The 27,340-nt window shown below is 34.6% G+C and overlaps 1 protein-coding gene across 6 annotated transcripts in view; it reads left to right on the plus strand.

Moving 5' to 3' along the window:
* PPFIA2 (PTPRF interacting protein alpha 2) overlaps positions 1 to 27,340 on the plus strand; it is a gene marked incomplete at both ends in the record, with an annotated part of 485,975 nt that overhangs the window by 23,416 nt on the left and 435,219 nt on the right. The window lies entirely within an intron of this gene.

Raw genomic sequence — 27,340 nt, forward strand, 5'->3', positions numbered from 1 at the left:
GATTTTATCCTGGTCTGCTTTGAGTTAATTTTTAATGCACTTTCTAGGACATATTTTGCTGAATTGAATCACATACTGATCTTTTTCAATTTGTCTCTGTTCTTAGAGGTTGTTATCTTATATTGCTTTTTTATACTTTGCAGAAAATCTCCAAGTATCTACACTTACAGTTACTTGAATCTGTATTTAACTAGGTCTTTATCATCTCTTATACTAAGGAAATGATGCTATTCTCAAAATTCACATCATATTTTATGTAATTTTATATGAAGCATTTCATTTCACATGGAATGAACAATTTTTGTCATTAGTTTTTTATTTCTCCTTTTTCTTTTGTCATGTTGCTTAGCTTTGGCTATTGAACTGGAGTTTCTTGGCTTATCTTTTCTAAAGTGTACATAAAATATGCTTTATTTATAATCAAACTACTGAATCTTGATTTTTATGTGCATGTATGCCTCTACCATCTTGTACCCCATTATGATGTATGACAACAATGCACCAATAAAAAATAATAAAAATATAAAAATAAATTAAAAACACCACTATTACATATATATATTTTAGTAAAATCAGAAATGTACTTGGACCATTTCTTTTTTTGTCCATTAAAGAAGAAAAATCGAACACTTTGCTATAAATGCTCTTGTCCCCATCCCGAATTTTCCCCATTCATGTTAACATAAATTGTTATTTGTTATTATAAATATTTAAGTATAACTTTTATTCTAAGATATATTGTCCAAAGTAGTGCTCTGGTTTGAAATTAGGTTTTCAGAAATTATTTAAATACCATTTTTAGTGTTTTATTTGAATAGTTGTATTATGCCTGTATACCACCATTTCCCAATTAAAATTTTTTTCTTATGTTCAATCTTTTGACCAAATGAAAAATAGCTTTAGATAAACTTTTAAGAAAAGTGTTTGGTGGTATATTTTCTGATCCCTTACATATGTGTCAGCTATTGAATTTGTAGGTGGTTGAATTTCATGTTATATTCACCTATATCCTTCATATCAGGTGTGATAAAGGTTTTAATATTTGACTTTTTATCATATTTTCTTTATTATAATTTTTAGAGCTTCCCCCACCCACACCTATACCACTAATTCTTCAGAACAGTGACTACAATCAAAACTAGAAGAGAGATCTAGTATTGGAAGCTTACTGAACTTTGTATAGTTCTTAGGTAACTATAAACATGTAACAAATTTTATTTGAATTACTACCTAATTGACTAAAAGTTTTATTATTAGTCCTTTTACATATGAGCAAACTGTCATGGTTGGGGTTCAGTCACCTTCACTAGGTTGCAGAGATGGCAGAGTTTCAATTACAGTCATCTGATTCTGAACTTTCTCACTGACCACGGCTCTTAATTGATATATTCTTATACTGATATATAACACTTAATGCGATTTCAAGCCTAATTATTTTTAATTAACTGAAATGCTTTTAAAAGCAAAGTTTAGTTTTTATAAAATATAAGAAAAATAAAGTCTGTGAAAGTTAAACCTCTCGGTTCTACAAACTCTAAACCTTGAGGCATATAATAAAAGAAGTGTTGCCTGTGACAGTTGAAGTTTGGATTTCAAGTTAAGTTAAACTACTAAACTCTGTGTCTCAGGTCTTCATTTTTTAAAAAATAATTATTGGTTCATTATAGTCACACTTTTTTTGTTTTGTTTTGTGGCACTGGAGTTTCTGGAAACCCTTCTACCTCCGGACTACACTTCCAGACCTACTTTTATATTTTTGTTTGGAAACAGGGTCTCTTTAGCCAGCGCAGCTAGCTTGTGAACCTGCACAATCCTCCTGTCTCCACCTCCCAAGCGCGGGGATTACAAGCATGCTCCACCATGCCTGGCACGGTCATACATATTAATGGAGTTTAAGATGTAAAAGCATACATGCACACATCACCCAATAAGCCCTTACCCATCCCCACCCCAATCCTTCCCTTCTCCTTCATCTCATGTTTGGCTTACTGATTGACTGCTTTGTTTGTGAATGTACATCATATACATTATCTTTCCCCCTTTATCCCTTTCAGTTTAGTCACTTATTTGCTCATCTACAGTTTCTCCTTCGTCGTCTAGAGTTCCTCCTATAACCCTTTATCCATAGTCAAGAAAAAATCACAAACCAGACTGTCTCTTCAGAGTTAAGTATTTCTTGTTTTCACATGGAAAAATTGGAAAGATACAGTTTCTTAGTCCAGACAGACCTGAGATAGCCTTCTCTTAATTATTAGATTCAGATTAAAAAAAAAAAAAAAGATGGGAAGAGAAAGAAGAAAGCATTTGTCAGCAGCTAGCACTGGGCCAAACAGACTTGCATCCCAAGCACGGCTTTTGCAGACGGGCTGGATCTCGGCTGAGCCTCCTTTAGTTAGGGTGGCAGTGACGTGGGTGCTTGGAAGCACTGGCAACTGCAATCAGGGCACCAGGGCCAGGATGCAGCCACAGAGATAGAATGGTTTAAGCAAATATTGGCAATCCTGTTCTTTTTTAAGATGCCAAATGATAATTGCATTTTTGTGCTTTTATTGGTGCATTAGAGTCCCACATCATAATGTACATCATGTTGACAATGACATACCTGCACATGGCATTTGGTGTTTTTCTTCTTCTTTTTCCTTCCTTTATTGGTGCTTTGCAATTGTACATCATACTGAAGTATAGAGTGATAGAATTACATGTGCGCACATCTCACGGAGCGTTTCTCTCCAGCTCCCACCCCTCCATCCCCTTTCCTGTACATGTCTTTCAGATTGACAATGGCAGTTTAATATACATACATAGCTATATTTCAACTGCTACTTTATTTACATCTCTATCTCCCCTCCTCCCTCTTCATCACTCCATTGTTGTCTTTGCTTCTCTTGAGTTTGTCCTTGTTTTCTAATTTCTATCTAGCTCTCGCATATGAGAGATAACAACTATTTACTAACAATTATGGAATTATTAACTCAATCCTGTACTAGATCAGGAGTTGTTAGGCATGGAAATGCCTATTTCACTTGTAAAATGCAGAAATTTCTAGGTTAAAAAGCTGAAATATACTAAAAAATTGTAGTAAAAAATATGATGAAAGATAAAAGTCATCTATTAAAATTTTCATCAGAGTTGACATGAAGAATATAGAAAAATATAACATGAGATTTTACCATATATATTAAAAACCTAGAAATATTTGAGTTTTCTCAAATTGTCATGAAAAGATTTATTTATATACTTTTTATGCTTCCTTAAACAATTCAGATAAAACGACTATTTTTGGTAGTTAGAATAACTCAAGTTTAATGTAATAACCCTTGAAACATTGTGACATTTCCAGAAAATATTGTATATAAATCTCCTATTATATTATATAGCACATGGCACACTATAAAGGTTAGTGTTTTTCCATTTAAGGATACAAATCAAATCCTGGCCCTAAGGTTTTGTTTTGTAAAACCAGAAATAATAGCTTTACTTGAATTCCAATAGTCCTAAATATTGGATTTGTTTTTGAGGCTTAACTTCTTATGGGGAATAAATATCTTCAAATACCGGCATAATAGATAAACCAGTTTCTCTAAGTAAAGGGGGAAAGTAACATTTTGTTTTCAATTTTTATTCTGCTATAACAAATATCAAGAATTTAGTGACTTAAAACAACGCTTACATTATCTTACAAATCTGTAGGCCAGAAGTTCAAGTAGAGCCTGGGCCAACTGGACCCTCTCCTTAGAGTTCTCCCAGAGCCAAACTCAAGTGTCAGCAGAAGTAATATTCCCCAGAGCTGACAGCTCTGGGGAGGAATCTGCTTTCGAGCTCTTTCAGGTTGCTAGTGATATTCAGGCCTGGTAGCTGCAGGCCAGTCATCTTTGTTTCATTTCTGGCTGTCAATGGGAGATCTAGCTCAGCTCTTCAAGTGCCCCAGTCTTCTTCCTGTTGCCCCATCTGTCTCCAACCAGCAATGCTCTGTTGAGTCCTTTGCCTGCTTCTAATCTCTCTGAGTTTTCCTCTTGCTACAACTTTCCAAATCCAGCTAAAGAATGTTGTTACTTTCAGGGGCTCAGTTTCCAAGAGCCCCAGTGTAGGATACGCTCCCTATTTTAAGATTCCTAACCTTAGTTCTATCTGCAAAGTCCCATCTGCCATGTATATAACCTGTTGAAATGTTCCAGGGATTAGGATGCACATATAATTGGAAGCCATTCTGTTTGCCACACTTGTAACCAGTTTTTACAGTGTCTCCAATAATAGACTGTGCTGCATATCTGAAACCATTCACAGTACCAGTCAGGAATGCCCCACAAAGAATAAAGATACTTGCTATGGTATATCAACCATGTCACTGGGACTTGACAGCTTCTCATTAAGCATCGTGGTATGATGCATTTGAAAAATGTCCACTAGTCTTGTTTTAAAACTAAATCCAAATGCTCTTTAATGTTTTATGAATTTTATTCTGTATGCTATAGATGGTGTGCTTTTTGTAAGAGCTAGTTATGTTAAATGAGTCCACTTATTCAAGTTTAGCAATGGAACTGCCAGTGTAGTCATTCTTAAACACTACACAGACCTCATGAAAAATAGTTGATTCTGAGTGAAGGTTAAATTTCCTTTGTTTCACTGGGTGTGGTGGCACAATTTGTAATCCCAGTACTTGGGAGGCTGAGACAGGAGGATGGCTGGTTTGTGGCCAGCCTCAGCTACTTAGTGAGGCCCTCTGCAACTTAGTGAGACCCTGTTTCAAAGTAAATAATAAAAAATAGGGCTGGGGGTATAACTTGGAGGTAGAATGCCACTGGATTAAATCCCTAGTACCATACACAAAAAATGTGAAATGTGAAAAATATTCTTTGTTTCCATTGCTAATTATCTCATGGTAATCAAAATTTAATTAAATAAAATTATTAGTAGAGTTTGGAATTGAGAGTCCTTTCATTTCTTTTATTTTTATTTTTAAAATTTATTTATTTATTTTTAATTGGTGCATTGTAGTCATATATCTTAATGGGATAAAAGACTTGTGGAGACATACATGCACACATCACCCAATTAGCACTTACCCAATCTCCACTCAATTCCCTCCCCATCCCTCCTACCCATGCTTGGCTTAGTGATTGACTTTGATATGTTTAAGTACATCAGGTGCTTTAGAGACTTTTCTTTTCCCTCCTCCCATCCCCTCAGTTAGGTCACCTTATTTGCTCATCTATAGGATCTTCTTCATTTAGGGTTCCTCCTGTTACCCATTTCTCCCTACCTTCTGATATTAGGGAAAGCATCCGATTTCTTATTTTTTGTGACTGACTAATCTCACTTAGCATAATGTTCTCCAATTCTATCCTTTTCCCTGTAAATGATGCAATTGTGTTTTTCTTTATGGCTGAGTAAAATTCCATTGTGTACATATCCCATAGTTTTGTAATCCATTCATCTTTTGATGGACATCTTGGCTGGTTCCATAGTTTGGCAATGGTGAATTGTGCAGCTATGAACATAGATACTTATGCATTAGTTTGGTGGTTTGGTTTCCTTTCTTTTTGGTAGATACCCAAAAGTGGTATTGCTAGATCAAATGGTAAGTTTGTTCCCATTCTTCTGAGGATCCACCATACTGTTTTCCAAAGTGGTTGCCCTAATTCAATCCCACCAACAATGTTTTAGAGTTCCCACTTCTCCACATCCTCGTCAGCATTTGTTGTCTTTTGTGTTTTGAATGATTGCCATTCTAGTTGGAGTTAGGTGAAATCTCAGGGTAGTTTTTATTTGCATCTCTCTGATTGCCAGTGATGTTGAGCATTTTTTCATGCATTTATTGGCCATTTGAATTTCTTTTTTCATGAAGTTTCTATTTAATTCACTTTCCCATTTTTAATTGGGTCATTTTTTTTAGTGCTGAGTTTCTTGGGTTCTCTGTATATTTTTTATATTAATCCTCTATTGGAGGAATAGGTGGCAAAATCTTCTCCCATTCTGTTAGCTCTCGATTGAGGTTCTTGACATTTACCTTTGCTGTGCAGAAACTCTTTAGTTTCATGCAATCCCATGTATTGATTTCCATTTTAATTTCATGTGCCTTTGGGGTCTTGTTGAGAAAGTTTTTATCTGTGCCTATGTGTTGCAGTATTGGACCTATGCCCTCTTCAAGGATCCTCAAAGTCTCTGGTCTTATTTCCAAGTCTGATCCATCTTGAACTGACTCTTGTAAAGGGTGAGAAAGTGGAATTAATTTCCATTTTTCTGCATATGGTTAACCAGTTTTGGCAACACCATTTGTTGAACAGACAGTACTTTTTCCAGTGTATGTTTTTGGCCCCTTTGTCAACAATCATTTGGCTGCAAGTATGTGGACTTGTTTTTGGGTTTTCTATTCTGCTTCATTGGTCTATATATCTGTTTTTGTCCCAGTAACATGCTGTTTTTATTACAGTGGCTTTGTAATATTGTTTAAATCTGGTATTGTAATTCTTCCTGCATGGTTTTTGTTGCTGAGAACTACAAAAGCTATTCTGGGTTTTTGTTGTTCCAAATGCATTTAAGGACTGATTTTTCTATGTCTGTGATGAATGATCTTGATAATTTAATGGGCATTGTGTTGAATATGTAGATCACTTTTGGAAGTATAGCCATTTTTATGATATTTATTCTGCCTATCCATGAACATGGAAGATCTTTCCATCTTCTAAGATCTTCTTTGATTTCTTTTTTTAATAGTTTATAATTTTCTTTTATGAGGTCTTTTACTTCCTTGGCTAAAATAATGTTGATATAGTTCATATTTGTGTGTTCTTTTGGTACGTACTATCTGGAGTACCATCATCTTTTCAGAGTTAACTAGAGATCTGTGCAGTTGAGAATCCTAAAAAAATTTTTATTTTTTCCTTATTAATATTTTTCTTCTATATATTTGTCTTCCTATTTGTTTATATTATCTATCAAATTGCTTATTTTTGTTGAATAGATCAAAATTTTATTAAATAAATTTGTTTTTATTCTTAGCATTCTTCTTTTAAATTATTATAAAACCAAATGTTTTATTAAAAAGCAGGCTTAATCACAAAATATTTTTAACTTAATTTCATAGGTGTATTATAGTCTCACATCATACTAAATGATAGGAGCATACAAGCACACAGCACTTGATGAGCTTCCTCCAGGCTCCCTCCCCTTGCAAAAAAGAATTTTTTTTTAATTGTGTTCATTCAGTAATTTTTCTTTATGCTACAAAAATGTTATAGCATTTTTTATTGGTTCAGTGTAATCTTACATTGTGATGAAGTTCAGAGTGACTGAGACTGGAGACATATGCACTTACCACTCAGTGAGCCTTCCTACTTCCCGCTCCTGCCTTACTCCATCACCTTCCCATTGCATGACATTGAGATTGGCATTGATAAATTTGTATATGTGCATCATATCTATTGAAATGTCTCCTTTATCAAATTTCTTTCCCTCACATGCTTCCCTCCCTTAGGGTCCCTCTGTGATTCCACTAGGGTTTCTACTTTGTCTAGAGTCCCTCCTGTATCAGTTTCTCCCTAGATTCCACATATAAACAGAAGCATCTGACCTTTCAATTTTGTGACTGACTAATCTCACTTAGCATAATCTCGTTTCATCTGTTTTCCTGCAAATGATGTAATTTTGTTTTGCTATATGGCTGAGTAGAATTCCAATGTGTACATATCCTATAATTTTATAATTCTTTCATCTGTCAATGAACACCTAGGTTAGTTCCATAATTTGGTTACTATGAATTGTGCTGCTATAAATATAGATATGCACACATCATTATTGTGGTCTGATTTCATTTCTTTTGGGCAGATACCCAGGAGTGGAATAGCTAAATTATATAAGTACATTCTCATTTTTCTAAGGACCCTTGACACTAATATCCAAAGTGGCTGCACAAATTTGCAATCCTACCAACAATGTATTGGAATTCCTACTTCCCCAAATCCTCACCAGCATGGAATCTCAGTGTAGTTTTGATTTGCATTTCTCTAATTGCTAATAATATTGAACATTTTTTATATATTATCCATTTGTATTTCTTCTTTTGTAAAGTATGTATTTAGTTAAATTGCCCATTTTTAATTAGGTGTTTTGGAGGTTTTTTTTAAAAAAATACTCTAGATATTAATCCTCTACCAGAGGACTAGTTGGCAAAGATTTTTTTCCATTCTGTCAGCTCTCTGTTAAGGTTCTTGATAATTTTCTTTGCTGCACATAAGCTTCTCAATTTAATGTAATCCCATTTTTATTCCTTATTTTAATTTCTTGTGTATTTGTGGGATTACTGAGTAAATTTTTACCAGTGCCTATATGTTAGGGTGTTGGCCTTATGCCCTCTTCTAGCAACTGTGATGTCTCTGGTATAATTTTCTTTTTTTTCTTTTTTTTTATTGGTGCACTGTATTCATACATCATAGTAGGATACATACTTTTGTAGACATACATGCACACTTTTCCCAGTCAGCCCCCACCCAATCCCCACCCCATTCTCTCCCCATCCCTCCCTCCCATGCTTGGCTTAGTAGTTGACATCTAGTATTATGGCAATTTATCTAAAATTAAAAATGATAATCTCACATAACAGTTTCATTTGTCTGATACCAAGTTTTGATGACTTAAAGATAACATTTCAATATTTCTTTTTGCTTTCTTTCTTACCAGAGAATATTTTTTTCTATTTTTTAGGTGAAACTATCATATATTTATATATTTATTTTTCAGAAAAAAATCTATCCTAATATGGAATATGGAGTCTAGGTACCCAAAACGATCTTGAAAAAGAACAAAGCTAGAAGATATATATTTTCTGATTTCAAACCATATAAAGCTACAATAATTGAAACAGTGTAGTACTATTCTAAAGGCAGATATATAAACCATTGGAGTTAAATAAAAGCCTAGAGCTAAATTCTTCCCTATATTGTCAAGTTATTTTTGACAAGGTTTCCACGAACATTTGGTGGTGGAAATGATAATCTTTTAACTAAATATAGTTAAAAAATAATAATTACATGGAAAAGAATAAAATTGGACCCTTACCTAATCCCATATACAAATATTAACTCAAAATAGATAATAGACCTAAATATAAATCTTAAGACTATAAACTTTTAGGAGAAAATCTGGGTCATAAAACCTCACAACATTGAAATTGGCAGTGATTTCTTAGTTATGATTTCAATGGCACAGGCAACAGAGGAGTATACAGACTCCCTAAAAAAAAAAAAAATTGTATATCCAAAAACAATGTAAACAGAGTTAACAGTTACTAATAGAATGGGATAAAATATTTCCAAATGCTATATCTGGTGGTATATTAATATTCCAACTAGAAATCCTAAAAATTAACAACAATAAAGGCAAACAATACCATTTAGAGATAGGTAAAAGACTAACATAAATAATGAATCTCCACAGATAACCAATCTTAATTGTCTGTTGGATGGAAACTCTTGTTTCTCTGGTTCTGGTGTGTGTTACCTATTTCTTCTTTGTAGTTAATCTCTTTGAGTATTTTCTCTAGAGCTGGTTTTGAAGACATAAATTCCTTCAGTTTCTGTTTGTCATGGAAGCTTCTTATTTCTCCATCTAATTTGATAGAAAGTTTTGCTGGGTAGGAAATTTTTGGCTGGAAGTTGTTTTCTTTCAGAGTTTGGAATATGTTACTCCAAGCCCTTCTGGCTCTCATGACTTGGTTTGGGAAGTCTGGAGTGATTCTAATTGGTTTGCCTCTGAATGTCACTTGGCCCTTTGTTTTTGTTGCCTTTAAGATTCTCTGCTTGGCTTCCACATTGGTCATTTTGACAATGATGTGGCATGGGGATCCTCTTCTCCGATCCTGTCTAAAGGGAGTTCTATAAGTTTCCTGGACCTTTGTATCAACCTCTTGCTCTATGTTTGGAAAATTTTCTGCTATTACTTCTTTGAAGAGATTGTTGATCCCTTTGGTTTCACTTTCTTTTCCCTCCTCTATTCCAATTATTCTTAGGTTAGCTCTCTTAAAATGGGCCCATATTTCTTCAATATCAGATTCCTGTTGTTGGATATTTTTTTCTAGATTAGAAACTATGAGTTCATTTTTGGATTGCTCATCTTCTAAGAGCGAGATTCTGTTCTCCATGTGGTCTAATCGGTTGTTTGTGCTTTGAATTGAGGCCTTTACTTCATTAATTGCATCCTTTATCTCTTTTTGGCTCTCTCTGAGTTCTTTTCGAAGCACCTCTATTATTTCTACAGTTATTTTCCTGATTTGATCTTCTAGAAATCTCTGATTTTCTGTTTTATCGGGTTCTGATGTTGTGGGGTTGTGGGCATTAATTGCTCCAGTATTATTCCTCTTTCCCATGATTTCAGAAGTTTGTGCCTTCTCTGGGTTCTTCCCTTGGGTCACTATGACTTCCCTTAAGGTGTTCTGGGTCGCGAGTCAGTAGTATCTCAGACCCCACTACTCCTTTACTGGGTTTTATCACAGAGTCTCCAACCCAGAGAGTCGATAGAGGCTGCTTTAGACTGTGGGGGGTGCCATGTTGCATGTTCTCCTATGGTGTGATATCTCTGCCACCGCCCCTCCCCCACTGGGTCAAGTCCCTGGGAGTCAGTACTGGGATTTCTCCTCTGTGGCCCGCAATTTGACTCACTGTTCTTGAGTACGCAGATGTAGTTATACTGGATTCGGTGAATTTTCTGCTGCTGCCGCCTGTGGCAATATGGCGCCGCTGCTACGCCCTCGGCTATGGGGCTGGCGTTTTTCTTCTTGATTTTGATTTCTTCTGAATCCCTGCAGCGTGTGCTGAGCTCGGCCACTGGGAGCTTTAGATGCTCTCTGCGCGGAGAAATCCCGCCTGGCTCTTCCGCAGTGGCTCACCTCGGCTTGCTGTAGCCGTCCTGTGAATTCGCTGGTGCCGCCGGCAGTATGGTGCTGCTGCCGCGTCTGCTGCGTCCTCGGGCGCAAGGCCGGTTATCTCCTCTGTGGCTCTGTTCTCAGTCCACTTTCTCTCTGGAGCCTGGTGATTTTTTGTTTCACTGGTGATGGTGTTTTCTGGCTATGAAAGGCGCTGATTTTGTAGTAATGGAGATTTGTTGTTAGCGGGGCTCTTAAGCCCTGCTTTTCTCGGTCGCCATCTTCCCGGAAGTTCCCCTAATTTTCAAGTCTTGAATTAATCTTGGGTTGACCCTTGTGTTGGATAAGAGATGGAATTTATTTACATTTTTCTACATATGAATAACCAGTTTTGCCAACACTATTTATTGGAAAACTGTATTTTTTCCAGTGTATGATTTTGGTCCCTTTGTCAAAAATCAATTGGCTGTGTATGGATTTGTTTCTGAATCTTCTATTTCTTTGGTCTGTGTCTCTTTTTTTGTGCCAATGTCATGCTGTTTTTATTAGAATGGCTCTGTAGCATAGTTTGCAGTCAGGCTATTGTGATGCCTCCTGCATGGTTCCTATTTCTGAGAATTGTTTTGGCTATTCTGGATCTTTGGTCATTCCATATGAATTTTAAAACTGTTATCTGCAAATACAGATAATTTTAGTTATTCTTTCTCTATTTGTATTTCCTAAATTTTCTTCTCTTATAACTCAGATTGGAGTCCCAAACATTATATTGAGAAGGAGTGGTGAAGGCAGGCAGACACCTAGAAATTTTTCTCCATCCTTTGATTGAGTATTGGTTCAAAAGAGTACTACTGAAACTATAACTAAATGAGGTATTAGTATTGCAAGCGGCAATAGTTGCTGTGGTATCAGGGTCTAAAGGAAAGAGGAGAGAGAGTAAGCCAGTTATCATGGAACTTGAAGATGAAAACTACAAAAGTAGTTTTAGACAATAAGAATTATTTCTTATTTAGAGATGGCAACATTCTTGGAGAATATGTACACCAAAATTAATCACTGTTAAAATGGCATCCTATGGTGCTGCCCCTTTTACTGAAATTCTAAAATGTTTTATCATGCAAATAATTTCTGTCCCTTTTAAAATAAACTGATGATAATCTAAAATAATGACAACTATTGTTTCTAAAATTTAGTTTCCCTGTACTGGGATAAATATTTCCAAATAAAATGTAAATAAAAAAATGAAAAGGAGTGGTGATAGTGAGCATCCTTGTCTTATTTCTGAGTTTAAAAAGAATTTTCAGTTTTTCCCCATTCAACATGATATTGGTTAGTTTATTGTGTATTATCTCTATGATGTTGAGGTAAGTTTTTTATTAAAATTTTCTACAGTGTTTTTAACATTAATGAATGTTGGATTTTGTCAAATACTTTTTCAGCATGTATTGAGCTGACCGTGTGATTTTTGTTAGTTCTATATATGTGATAAATTACATGTACTGTTTTTGTAAGTTGAAATAGCCATGCAACTCTGAAATGAACCTGGCTTGTTTGTGGTGTTTAATTTTCTTGATGTAGTTATGAATGCATGCTGCTATATTTTGTTTAGAAATTTTGTCTATACGTTGGGCGTGGTGGCGCACGTTTGTAATCCCCGTGCTTGGGAAGTGGGGACAGGAGGATCATGCAGGTTCGAAGCCAGCCTCACTGGCTTAGGAGACCCTGTTTCCAAATTAAGAAAAATATAAAAAGTAGGTATGGGAGTGTAGTCCAGAGGTAGAAGGGTTTCCAGGAACCCCAGTACCACCAAAAAATAAAAAAATAAAAAGAAATTTTGTCTAAGTTCATCCACAATATTGGTCTGTAATTTTCTTTTTCCTGAGCTTTCTTTGTTAGCTTTTGGTATTAGGATGATGCTGGCTTCATGGAGTGAGTTGGGAGAATTCTCTCTCTTTTTATTTTATGGAATAGTTTGGGAAGTATTGCTCTTAGATCTTCTATAAGGGCTTTATAAAATTCAGCTGGGGAATGCATCTATATACCATATTTGGTGCTCTCTTTTTAATTTAAATTTAATCTATAGGAAATGAAAGGAAGATCCAAATATGTAATTTTAGAACAAAATAGTTTTCATTACAATTCCGATAATAGAAGTTGAGAGGAAAGGTGAATGGGTAGAAGGAGTGCGGTTGTGCTAATTTTCTTATTTTGCAATGTAAAAATTTATGCTTCAAATTAATATAAAAACTGGAAATGGAAATAATTAAAAGTAGAGTGGGACTCAGCATATGAATACATTTTATTTATATTGCATTGTTTTATGCCATTGACATTTCTTATGTTTATTTTCTTAAATTTTTTGTTAGTGTATTGTAGTCATACATCCTACTGGGATACAAGATTGTAGAGATATTAATGTACACATCACTCATGTAGCTCTTCCCTAATTCCCAAACCATTTCCTCCCACCTCCCTTCTTCTCATGTCTGGCTTAGAGATTGAATTTGATATATTTGTGAATATACATCATATACAGTAGGGAATTTTCCTCTTTCCCCATCTCATCCCCCTCAGGTAGGTCGCCTTATTTGCTCAAATATGTTTTTTTTTCTTTTTTGTCTAGAGTTCTTCCTATCCAACTCTTGCATATTAGGGATAGCATCTGATTTTTTACTTTTTTGACTTACTAATCTCATTTAGCATAATTTTCTCCAGTTCTTTCCATTTCCCCACAAATGACATAATGTTTTTCTTCTTTATGGCTGAGTAAAATTCCATTGTATACATATCCCATAGTTTTATAATTTATTCATCTGCTAATGGAAATCTTGGCTGGTTCCATAGTTTGGGAATTGAGAATTGTATGGCTACTAATATAGACACATATGCATTAGTTTGGTAGTTTGGTTTCCATTCTTTTGGGTAGATACCTAGAAGTGGTATCACTGGATCTATGGTAGGTTCATTCCTATTCTTCTGAGGATCCTCCATACTGTTTTCCAAAGTGGTTGTATTAATTTGCAATCTCACCAAAAATGTATTAGAGTTCCCACTTTTTCACATCCTTGCCAGAATTTGTTGTTTTTTGTCCTTTGAATGATTGCCACACTAGTTAGAGTTAGGTGAAATATCAGGATAGTTTTGATTTGCATCTCTCTGATTGTTAATGATGTTGAACAATTTTTAATACACTTACAACCATTTGAATTTCTTCTTTTGTAAAGTCTCTATTTAGTTCTTTTGCCCATTTTTTAATTGGGTTATTTTTTTTCATAGTGGTGAGTTTCTTGAGTTCTCTGTATACTCTAGACATTAATCTACTATTGGAAAAATAGTTGGCAATTGTTTTTCTCTCATTCTTTTGGCTCTCTGTTGAAGTTCTTGATGGTTTCATTTGCTGTACAGAAGCTCTTTGGTTTAATGCAATCCCATATATTGAATTACCTTTTAGTTTCTTCTTCCTTTGGGGTCTTGTTGAAAAAGTTTTTACCTGTGCCTCTGTGTTGACGTGTAGGACCTATGCCCTCTTTGAGGAGCTGCAAAGTCTCTGGTCTAATTTCCAACTCTTTGATTCATCTTAAATTGACTTTTGTACAGGGTGAGAAAGTAAGATTTATTTTCATTTTTCTGCATATGGTTAACTAATTTTGCTAACACCATTTTTTGAAGAGGCTATATTTTTCAGTGTACGTTTTTGGCCACTTTTCCAAAAATCTATTGGCTCTAAGTACGTGGATTTGTTTCTGAGTCTTTTATTCTTGCCCATTGGTCTGTCTGTTTTTGTGCCAGTACTGTGCTGTTTACTACTTTAGCAATTCTGTTTTTTGTTACAAATAAATTTAAGGACTAATTTTTCAATGTCTGTGAAGATTTACCTTGGTAATATAATGGGTATTGCCTTGAATCTATAGATTACTTTTGGAAGAATGGCCATTTTTATAATAATATTTATTCAGCATATCCAAGAACATGAAAGATCTTTCCATCTTCAAAGGTCTTCTTCAATTTCTTTTTTCAATATTTTTAAATTTTTTTAATTGAAAATAAATGGTATACATTTAAACTATGTTTGGTGCCCTCTCCCCCCCACTCCATTTTCCCTCCCCACCCAACATTGAATGTCCAGGGTAACCATGCTATATTCATACTTTTACACATATTTGGATATAGCGCCTCCATTAATCAACTTCAATTCATTTTTCAGTATTTTGTAATTTTTTTGCAAATGTCTTTTACCTCCTGATTGCATTTATTCCTAATTTTTTTTTTTTTTTTTTTTTTTTTTTTTTGTGTGTGTGGGTATGGAGATGGAACCCAGGGGCATTTGACCTCCGAGCTATACCCCCTGCCCTATTTTTTATTCTTTTGAAACAGGGTCTTACTAATTTGCGGAGGGCCTCACTGAGTAACTGAAGCTGTCTGCGAACCACGATCCTCTAGTCTCAGCCTCCCGCATCATGGGATTACAAGCATGCGCCACCACGCCCGGCTCTAAGTATTTTTGTGTGTGGTTGTGTGTGGGGGGGATATCTTTAATGAAAGTGTTTTCTGGATTTCTTTTTCAGTGGAATTGTGTTTGGCATACATGAAATCTAATTTTTTAAGATTGATTTTGTATCCAGACACTTTGATGAATTTGTTGATCAGTTCAATAAGCCTTTTGGTTAAGTTTGTTAGGCTTTCTAAGTATAGTATGTCAACTGCAGTCATTCTTCTATTCCTATTTTTACTCTTGATTTCCTTTTCTTGCCTCATTGCTCTGGCTAGAGTCTCAAGTACTATATTGAAATGAATTGATGGTAATGGACATCCTTGTTTTGTTCCTGTTTTTAGCAGGAATTCTCCCAGTGTTTCCTCATTTAATATGATGTTGGGTGCAGGCCTATTGTAAATTGCCTTTATGATGTTGAAATATGTTCTATGTTCCTTTTATTCCAATTCTCTGCAGTGCTTATGGGTGATGGATTTTGTTGAATGCTTTTTCAGCATCTATTGAAGTGACCATGAGATTTTTATCTTTGTTTTTGTTTATGTGATGAATTACATGGATTTTTTTTTTTTTTTGTATGTTGAACCAATGTTGTATTCCTAGGATGAACCCTATTTGGTCATGGTGTATGATTTTCTTGATGTGGTTTGTAATGAATAAAAATCATGATGACTTTAAGTGGCTTTATGAAAAAATACTCCTAATCTACTCAGCCTTTCATTCTTGTATTTGTGAGGAAGAAGCAGGCAGAGAGTGAGGGAAGAATCCTAAAACATAAAATATAAACACAAAACAACTGAGCATAGTCAACAGTCCAAGCCATCTTAGAGCCATGTCATTGACAGTGTTTTTTGTTCTATAACTTCAGGTAATCCCTTTTTGACACTTCTCCGTTTTGCATTATATATGAATAGTATTCATGTATACATTCATTTTGATTTTTAAGATTTTTGTCTTTTTTAAATCTCTTTTCCAATTAACAGTGAGATATTTTGTATACTATCTCATACAACCCACTAACCATGACAAATAGGTCATATCCACATCATGAATAGAGAAATAGAGGTCTGAAGTGCTTTTTACCACTAGTATTAGGTGGCAGGATAGACATAATTGGCTAAACCTGAGTTGATTTTTCTCAAAGTATATTCTATAAATCTCTTACATCAGAATCACCTGAAAAAGCTCATTTAAAAAGAAAGACTCTAGCCTAAGTACTTCAGATCTATGAAATAGAATGTCTAGTAAAAAGCACTTATTCTTTTATAAACCACAGGCTCTCAAAATTTAGTGTGCAAGTGAATCATCGGGAGATCTTGTTAAAATGCAGATTTTGATTCAGTAATTGGAGTGAGGTCTAAGAGTCTTTTTTCAACAAATACCCAGATGGTTCAATGCTCTATTGTTTGATCACCCAAGAAACAGTATAAAAACTAATCATATATATATATATATATATATATATATATATATGCAAAAAAATAACTTTTCAGTCTATGATTTCTTTTTTTCTTTTTGCAGTACTGGGCATAGAACCCAGCGACATTCTACCTCTGTGGTGTACCCGCAGCTCTATTTTTTTATTCTTTATTTTGAAACAGGGTCTCACTGAGTTGCAAAGAACCTGAGTAGCTGAGGCTGTCCACAAACCACGATCTTCTTGTGTCAGCCTCCCAAATGCTGGAATTACATGCATGTGCCACCACACCCAGCTTTAATTTTTTCTTTTGATGGTCAGTGGAAAACGATCTTGTGTAAATTGTTTCCAAACTGCCAAAAAGTATAGAGCAGAAGAGTTTTACAAACTAATAGAAAGACAAATAAAATTGGGAAGATTTTTTTCTTTGACTCCAAGTAGCATCAATTCAGAAGGCATCCATGGTCTTTAATTGTATAAAGAAGATTCTGATAAAATGAAATAAATTATTTTGATTTGATATGTACAGTCTGAAATGGATGTGAGAAATCCAAAATTCTTTGATCTGATGCTGTTTCAGGCACCATTGAATTGAACCGCGTCCACCGCCTTTTATTAGATTTTACTGTCATAGCAACAAACAAAAGGCAAATCTCAATGGTTTACAACAACAGAAATTTCTCATTCTTTAGCCATATTGGTACCTTGGATGCTGCTTGGTTCCAAATGCTTTCTTCACTCTAAGATCCAGCTAAAACAGGAGTTCCTGCCTGAGACATGCTGTTCTTGAAGCAGCAGGGAAGGAAAAGAGTGACTGGCACCTCATGCAATAGTTCTTTGTGATCCAGGCTTGCAGCATTCCTTCTACTCACATCCACCGGCCAAAGCTAAGCCCCAAAAGGCAGTGGTGTGGGAGCTCACTCTTCCCTCTAGCCAGCACCCCAGTCCACACAGTAAGAGGACACCTGCGTACTCCTTGAGGGCATAGCACTGCATGGGCCATTTGTGGGTTTGGTTTTTTTTTTTAATCTTGTTTTGTTAGTTAGTAGTGGTCTCTTCTAATCTAAATTGCTTGTGATCTGAGAGAAACCACTGACTGTTTTATATGAGAAGCTTCTTAGAAACAAACTCCATATCAAACCTAACTTTGAATATTCCCAACACACAGTGTATAGCATATTAAAATTTTTCTATGAATCTTCAGTGAAGCAGGGTGGACAAAGGCCAAGTTTCAGTGAGTTTAAGAGAAAATACAATGAGTAGAAGTGGAAATTTCAAAAATAAAGAAGTTTCAAGAAATTTTGCTGAAAATGGGCAGAAGCTAGAGCGAAAATAGCCACCTTAAGAGACTTTAGGTGAATAAGGGGAGAGACTAGTAGAATAGTGGGAGAAGGGTTTGGGAAGCAAAGTAGGGAAGAGATTTTGTGAGGGAAACAATTCAAATAGTACAATGTCAATAAATGATGATATCACTACCAATCTCATTTTTTTTTATCAGTTCCCCAACTTGTCCAGGGAAGGAGAGAGGAGTGATGTGGAGTGTAAAGAAAAATGCATCAAGTGCTTTGTGCATGTCCATTGGTATCACTTTGAACCTCACAATGATGTATAATCACAATGCACTAATAAAGTAATTTAAAACAAAAATCCTTAACAATATAACCCAAGAAGTAGGCCTAGAAAATCTGTACATTAGACTTTGGACTCTGAAAATTCTATACCCTAAGTAAAATCTTTTTCTCAGAAAATTTGCACATCCAATCTTATTACATTATACACCAAAAACAATAATTTAAAAAAATGGGCTAGTAGAGACCACTATTTCTGATCACAGTGTATTAAAGATAAAAATAATAAAGTAAGAAAATAAACCCAAAACATCCCCATCACCTGAAAATTAATAATAATTAATCAAATATTTGATATCTTTAAGAACTAAAGAACATTTAAAACATACACTAGAATATATTGGATAGAAATATAGGAGTTCACAGAAGAAATAATTTACCTTAATTCTCATATTAATAAAGAACATTTTAAAAATAAATTAATTAAATACCCAACACATAAAGTTAAGAAAGAATAGCAGAAACCTACAGAAAATAGTCTTTTTAAATAATTAAAACAAATTTATAAATAAAAAATCACATATATTATAAACCCAATAAGCCAAATAAAAAGCAATTTGAAATTTCTTAGAGTATCATTTCAATCAAGAACAGAAGGAGAGAGGAAAGAATAGCAGCGAAAGCAAAAGCATACGTGTATATATAATAATAGATAACATTCCAAACCTTACAAAGACACAAGTTGATTTCTAACAATAACTCTCTGTACCATACTGGGGATTGAATTTAGGGCTTTGTGCATGGAGGCAAGAAATCTACCACTTACCTGCATACCCAGTGCTTTTTAAACTTTGTTTTGAGGCAGGATCTTTCTAAATTACCCAGGCTGGCCTCAAACTTGGCACCCTTCTGCACCAGTCTCCATTGTAGCTTGTATTACAGGTGTGGGCTACCCTGTCTGGCTTCAAATGCAACCTTTTAAAAAAACAGATATCCTACAAAGCTTTTAGAACAACAGTTATATCTATCTGTGGGGATGGAAGGGGGTCAAAAGGAAATTCTCTAAAGCACATGATGTACTTAAACATCAGAATCAATCACTAAGCCAAGCATGGGAAGGAGGGAGGGGGAGGGAATGGGTAGGAATTGGGTAAGGGCTAATTGGGTGATGTGTGCATGTATGTCTCCACCATCTTTTATCCCATTAAGATGTATGACTACAACGCACCAATAAAAATTTAAAAAGAAGGAACAGTTATAGCCAAACCAAAAGATTATTGAGAATGCTGTAATATGAAACTGATAAATTTTTTTTGTATTTGTAGATAGCTCTATTATTTTAAATTGTGGCTTGAAATATCACAAATATGCTTCAGTCTCATACATTGTAATTTATATTTCAAATGAAATTGGTAGAAAAATATCATTTACTGTTCATTTAATTTACAACCTTGGAGGAGAAATATCTCTTAATTTTGCCCTCTGTGCTTTCAGATATAGAGTGGAAGAAATTATTGTATTGTAATGTGCAGAATTTTCCCAATGAGCTTGCTTTATAGACTAAAATCCTGTCTTGTCTTTATGTTTCATAATTTACATTACAATAGAGCATGCTTGCAAAAATCTAATGAGCTCTACTGAATGCATTCAAATGTGTGTGGCAAATTGGGATTTATAAACTGATGACATTATCTTGTATGAAAGAAGAGTAATTGTTTTCTGGACACTGGGGGAGTGTGCCAGAATTGAAATACCAATAACAGAACAGGGGACTACAATGATATTTAAGATCGTATTTTATTGATTTCCTCCAAACACTTTGATGTGGATAATTTTCTATAGAGTAATACATTCGTCATTGTTTCTCTAAAGCATAAGAGACTTTAATAACTTTCTATTATTTATGTTCTTCCATTTACTAGTTTTCTGTTTATTGTTTTGTTTTTCGTTTTAATTTTATCTTAATTTTTATTTTATTTGTTGTTCTGTTTATTAATCAACGTACTTTTAACTTTCTTTGTTTGAAATTGAATTTAATACTCACCAATACTATAGGACAGCATGTACATTCTTGGCTATACATTTTCTTTAGACTACAGCATGCCAGCTTTATGTTTTATATTCAAGTGTGCAATAAACTAGTCAGTATTTTGACATGTTAAATATAGTTCTTAAAAGTGTTGTGTGGTGTTAGTGAAGCAGTGAAATATAAAGCAACAAAGTTAAGGCACAGACTGTTCATAACCCAGGGCTTCTGAACATGTTTGCCTATATGCTTTAACATGAACACATGTGCATGCAGACTTTTAACTAAAGTTAGGCATGAGTGATAGAAGGTTGTACCCTCATCTTACTCTCTGTTGCTTGGTACTACATCTTGTCAATTTATGTGTAATTCATGTTATTTTGGAAACTTTGCCGAGGTGGAGAAATAATAAGTACCTTTTATTTATTGCAACATGCCCTATGAGTCTTCAGAAGATACATTTTGAAAATAAATTGTATTATGAAAAAACAGCACATCCAGTTTAGATAAACATCAATTGTACCGGTTTTTCAGAACCTGACTGTCTTAGCAATATTTAAATGAAGTGACCTGAATAATAAAGACTAATGCCTGAATGTTGATAAAACATGTGATCAACTTCTTCTAGAGGAGCCTGAGCTTGCTTAAGGTACTGTCCTGATTTGCATTGGAGAAAGCAAAGGAAAGAAAACACAGAAATTATTCCCTAAGGGATATGGCTGGGAAAGCTGAGCTTAATATAGAAGTGAGATAGGTTTTTTGTCTCTCATGGTTTCTGCAATTTTAGAAAAACTCTGCTTGATTAGTGAGTTTTTTTTTAATATTTAGGAGAGAACTACAGCGACCTATCTCTTATTTTAATAATATATTAGAAAAGTTAATGCCATAGCTAGCCAATTTAAATCTGGAGATAAGGTACAGTGTTATGCACATTAGAAGAATTCTCACACACATGTGGTTTGATGGAAATTGAGCCTTGTTTGGAGAAATAGCTCTATCTGCCAGGTGTGATGGCACACGCATGTAATCCCCGCGCTTGGGAGGCAGAGACAGGAGGATTGCGCTGGTTCAAAGCCAGCCTCGCTGGCTTAAGAGACCCTGTTTCCAAATAAAAAAAATATAAAATAGGTCTGGGAGTGTAGCCTGGAGGTAGAAGGGTTTTCAGGAACCCCAGTACCACCAAATAAAGAAAGAAATAGCTCTATCTGAAGCAAATTGATGTCTGATATCAAATTCTTAATATGGATTATCATATATTATTTTCTAATATCATGGCTATTTTTGAAACCACTTGATTTTTTTTTTTCTTAAGATTAACCTTGGCATAGTGAAAAGTGGGACTTGGAGGTCAGGGTGAGGAATGAATCACTGCATAATCCTGAGTAGGTTACAGTTTAGGTATTGTATCATCTATATGAGGTTTTATAAAAAAAATATTACTTTTGTGATAAACACTGAATAAAAAAATTCCTTGAAAAATGAAATGTTTCTCCTTCTGAACTCTAGGAAACTTTAGAGATCTGGCCATGTAAATGAGTGGCCTTTAACTGTCACCATAGATTTATTTTTTATTTCACATACCAGTTTCAAAGAGCAAGAAGGGATAGTATTTATCCAGTGCTTATAATATGTCAAATACTTTGTTATATGCTATTGAACTTCTCACAAAATCCCTATCAAGTTGATTCGTTAGTGTTTTTTTGTTTTCTATATGAAGAGTAAAAAGAATGCTGTTCATGTCCAAAGCTAAACATTAATTAAACAATGATCTTGGATCAAATTACTTTTAACTCTCATCTCCCCCAGTAATAAATTGATGTTCATATTTGAAATTAGGAATATTTCATTTAAAAATCCTAATATTCTAGTTTCTCAAATTTGGGTAATGAAATGACTGGATTTACATATTTTCCTGGAATCACTCAGTTTTAGCTGAGCAACAATTGGTCTTTTAGGTATATTCCAGAACAGTTGTCCCAATTGTTTCTGGTCATGGGAGTTGAGATACTGAAAGGAAATAGCAACTGTGTTCATAGTCAGTTTTGAATGATTTTTGTCACTGAGTTATGTGTGACCAACAGAGACTAGATGGGCTCCTGTGGCCTAAATATTTTCTTCTTTCTGGTACTGATTCTTAATCTTTATAACTAACTCTATTATTGTATGCATCTTTAGATATATCAAAGGATTTGTAGGATCCTTTATTAACTTATTGTGCTAAAATCTCTTCTGTAAGCGTATAAAGACATCAGATTATAAATAGAAACTTGGGTAAATAGACATTAATTTTGTTGTAAAAGATTTAAGTAGCTTGCTATGGAAGGGCCTCCATGGTTCTGGCATGTTGTCATAAAATATGAGGTTTATGTAACTAAAAATTATGTGGATGGTATAGCATCACTAGTGTGTTATGGTATTATGGAGTTGCTTTTAAGTAAAGCTTTAGCAGTAAAATAGCATTTTTTTCAAATGGTAAAATTGTGGATACTCTCTGTGTTATATTGGTATTTGGGGAAATGGAATAAATATGGTAGGGGAGGGGAAATACTTTGCGAGATCTCCAATTACCCTGAAATCATTTTTTAATTGTAGCTATGTAATCACTATTGATGGCCTTAGAAATCATATTGTCACCTGGTATATGTGTGTGAATGTGTGCGTGCACGTGTGTGTTTGTGTGTGTGTTTATTAATTGGAATGAAGCCAATGGTAAATGGAATGTAAATTTTGAACAATCACTCTACCAGATAGAGAAGATATAGAAACCACAAGTCCTACCCAGCTAAAGCCTACAAATTCATGAGGAATGGCATCAAACTTAGAACATTTAAGTTTGATGGCATTCCTAGATATAAAATATACAGTTCTAGAGAAAGAGAACCTTCAAACAACAAAATTGATCAGGGAAAATTTTCTAGGTAAACTTTTGGAAACAACATAAAATACTCTCACACTTCCCCCCTTTACACCTCTTTCTCCCCATCACTAAACACTCTGAAGCTTCCCTTTTTTGTGGCAGTGTTAGTGAGATTTTTTGATAGCTGCAGGTAGGCAATTAAAAAAAAACTGTGCTGTTTTTGTTTTGCTAGGATACTAGTTTATCTACTTCATAATCTCCTACTCATCCATTGCACTTTAAAATTTATTACACATATTATGTAATGATTCTGATATATTTGGTATTAGAAATACTTCATTCTTCTGATCATATGGTATTTTATTATTTCTATGAGGTTTCATTGGTCAGGTATCTTTTTTGTAAGAGACATTGATTCAGGATGACTAAAGCAGTAAGAAGAAGAGGAGGAAAAAAGAAGGAGAGGGAAGAAGAGGAGAAGGGGAGGAGGAAGGGAGGAAGAGAAGGGAGGGGTGGAAAAATAAATTATTAGCAATTTGCAAGGCAGCTCAGGATCTCAAAACTAAAATAATTAATTAGATGTTAGAAAAAATGAGGGTCAAGAAAAATTTAGGGATGTGAGCCAGAATCGTGTAACTATGAGGTGTTTTCACATTAGATGAATCACCTCCAGTTTTGCCTTTATGACATTCTGTTCTAAAATCACATTCCCAGGTCTGAGAGTGGGAGCAGCTTAGTTTGGATTCCAGGCCCACATGTGGGCCAGAGTAGATGAGATTTAACTGATGATCCTACTGTATGTGATAGAGATGAGTAGTATTCTAAATAAGGAAAGGTGTTTTTAATAGAGAGAGAAGAGAGAGAATGAAGGTGCAGGATAAACTAACACATGATGCTCTGCTAGAGTTTTATATTCTTTACATCTTGAGTCCACTTATATATGCATAAGTCTTGGCTATACAAGAATGAAATTAATAGAGTTTGAGCATCTCTTATCTAAAAAATCAATATTTGAAATGTTCTACTGAGACTTTAAGCCATAAGTGAAAAAAAATCTCACAAAATGAATCATTGTTTCATACACAGAATTTTTATTTCAAATATTATATAAAATCACTGTTGGGGTATGTATATAAGACTATGTGAAGGAAAATTGATTTTGTGTTTATATTTTGACCCATCCTTCATATCTCATTATATATATGTAAATATTCCAAAATACGAAAAACTCAAGATCTAAAAGAGTTCCTGTACCAAGTATTTCAGATAAGTGATAATCAACCTCTATATGCATTAAACATGTAGACCCAAATGTATTTAGTGCCAGTAATTTTAAGCAACTTTTTCCCTCCAAATATTTTATAATCAGTAAGAGCCATTTCCAGAAACATTTCATTTCCTAATTAAAGAAACCTGTTGAGAGCAAAGTGTTTTTGCACTGAAGATAGTAACAATTAGCAACTTGATTCTATTTGAAATTTAAGATTTGGGCATATGTAGGCCATGGTTTCTCTCCAATTATAGCATAATTATTTCCCAAAGAATCATAAATGACTTTTTTTGTGTGGCACTGGGGTTTCTGGAAACCCTTCTATCTCTGGGCTACACTCCCAGACCTATTTTATACTTTTTATTTGGAAACAAGGTCTCGTAAGCTAGTGCAGCTGGCTTCGAACCTGCGCGATCTTCCTGTCTCTGCCTCCCAAGTGCGGGGATTACAAGCATGCGCCACCACGCCGGGCCATCAATGACTTTTTAAAGCAGGGAATACCAACTATGTTTAAATTTCATTAGGTATTTTGAAATTTACTAGTTCTAAATATTCGTAGATTGGATACAAACAATTAATAAAGCAAACCTCATTCTTTTTTCATTTTTGTATTGGGGATTGAACCTAGGGGCATGCTTCCTCTGAGCTACACCTTTACCCCTTTTTATATTTTAGTTTGAAACAGGATCTCACTAAGTTGCTGAGGGCCTTGCTAAGTTATTGAGGCTGGCTTTGATCTCCTGTCTCAGTCTCCCAAGTACTGGGATTAGAGGCATATCTCACTGTGTCTGCCTCAAACATCAATCTTTAAGCAAACAAAATAAATTTCTCTTCACATGCAAATATTCTATATACTTAAAATAAGAATATTTAAATAAATTAAGCTAAGTGTACTAAGATGCTATAAAATATTCTATTTTAATGACCTGTGAACATAAATGACACTATTTTTAAATAATTTGCCCCATATTGTGTGTGTGTGTGTGTGTGTGTGTGTGTGTGTGTGTGTGTATAATTTAAGGTAAGAACTTCACTTTTTGTGATCTTTTAAAAGCATTCGAATATGTGGATACATGTGACTATAACACTTAACCTGGACATTCAGTATTGGGAAGGAGGGAAAAGGGGCAGCAGGGGTGGGGGCACCAAGTACTGTGTGAATATGTGCCATTGTCAACATGATCCACACTATGTTGTGAGACTATAGTGCACCAATAAAAAAAAGCTTTATATAAAAAAATTAAAATAACAAAGACTAAAACATGAATAACTAAACTCTTTTAAGTACAAATTTCATTAAATGAAAGTAAATTTAAAAAAAAGATTGGTAGAAACAGAAATTGTATAGGGAGAATTGAATTCAGAGTAAGAAAGTTTTTTTTTTTTAATACTTTTTCAATTGTTTTTTATGGGGCTGAGGATTGAACCCAGAGCTTTGCACGTGCTACGCAAGCGCTCTGCCACTGAGCCAAACCCCCAAACCCAGATAGGGGTTATTTAAAGTAAAGATGTGGAGAAGTGGGAACTCTAATACATTGTTTGGGGGATTGCAAATTAGTACAATCACTTTGGAAAACAGTATGGAGGATCCTCAGAAGAATGGGAACAAATCTACCATATGATCTCCAGCAATATCCTGGGTTCCATCCCCCATACAACCAAAAAATACGAAAACAGATATGGTATTGTTTTGCAGTAAAGAGCATAAAATTTTAAATTAATAGAAGCATTTATTAGAGTTTGTGTACATTCAGTAACATTACCAGAGAGCTGAGGCCACTATTAAATTATTTATTTAATCTCAAATACGAATATAAAATCAACTATTAGAAATATTTCAAATATTAGAAATATTACAAATAATATAACAATATTAGAACTAATATTAGAAGTATTCAAATATTCAATTTTTATAATATTCAATATTCAATAACAAATATCTCAAATATTAGAAATATTTAGATTAGAAATGATTAACATTTTTTCTAACAAATAGATTTATATTAATATTACTATTGAGCATTTATATGCAGAGTTCTTCTCAAATGGTTTTGTAACGATTCACTGACTATCTTTCAAGTATAGTCTGTTGATCTCTTTTCTCAAACTTACAAATAAAATCATTTGTATTGGGCTTAGTAGAACTGACAACTTATGTACCTATAGTTATCTTGGCAGTAGCTGACCCATTGCATCAATGAAAAATGTGACTGACTTGCTGGCAACTATTACCAATATTTTCCTTTCCCAAGGTGCTGAAATTACAGCTAGAATAAGCTCCAGGCTAATGTCAGACTGCGAGCTTACGTTTTTGCACATCAGCCAGCTAGTTCTCATCTTCTCACAGTTCTGCCGTTGATGAGATGGCATTAGATCAGGACTTAAACAAATGAAATATAATATGTAGAAACTGTTCAAACATTTATAGCAGCATTATCTTCAAATGTATTGAAAGGGAAGTCACTTTCCGTACATTTTAGAACTCTCTCCCTGCCTTTTAGCTTCAGTGAGATTTTCCACTGCGAAAACGGCTCTGAAATTTGGAAGTTAGACCAGATGGCTTTTGAGAGCCCTTCTGGTTCTAAATTGTGATGCAGAGAGCCGAGGAAGTTTGGTGCTTTTGTTTTCTTGGTGCTAAGAGCCCAGCTCAGTGATATCCAGGCTTTATAAAATCTGTCACATCACATTTATCTCTAGCCTAGGTTCTTACCTGTCTATCCATCCTCTCCACTTCTAGATGTCCATCTTCTCACTCTTCCTGAACACCCCAGGGTTAGTTATGCTTCACCTTAAAAGATTTTCTTCTTATAGATAACTGCGGATTCAGTTTCCTCAGGTCTCTTTTCAAACATGTCACATGA

This window comes from Muscardinus avellanarius, assembly GCF_963383645.1.
Source record: "Muscardinus avellanarius genome assembly, chromosome: 11".
NCBI lineage: Eukaryota > Metazoa > Chordata > Mammalia > Rodentia > Gliridae > Muscardinus > Muscardinus avellanarius.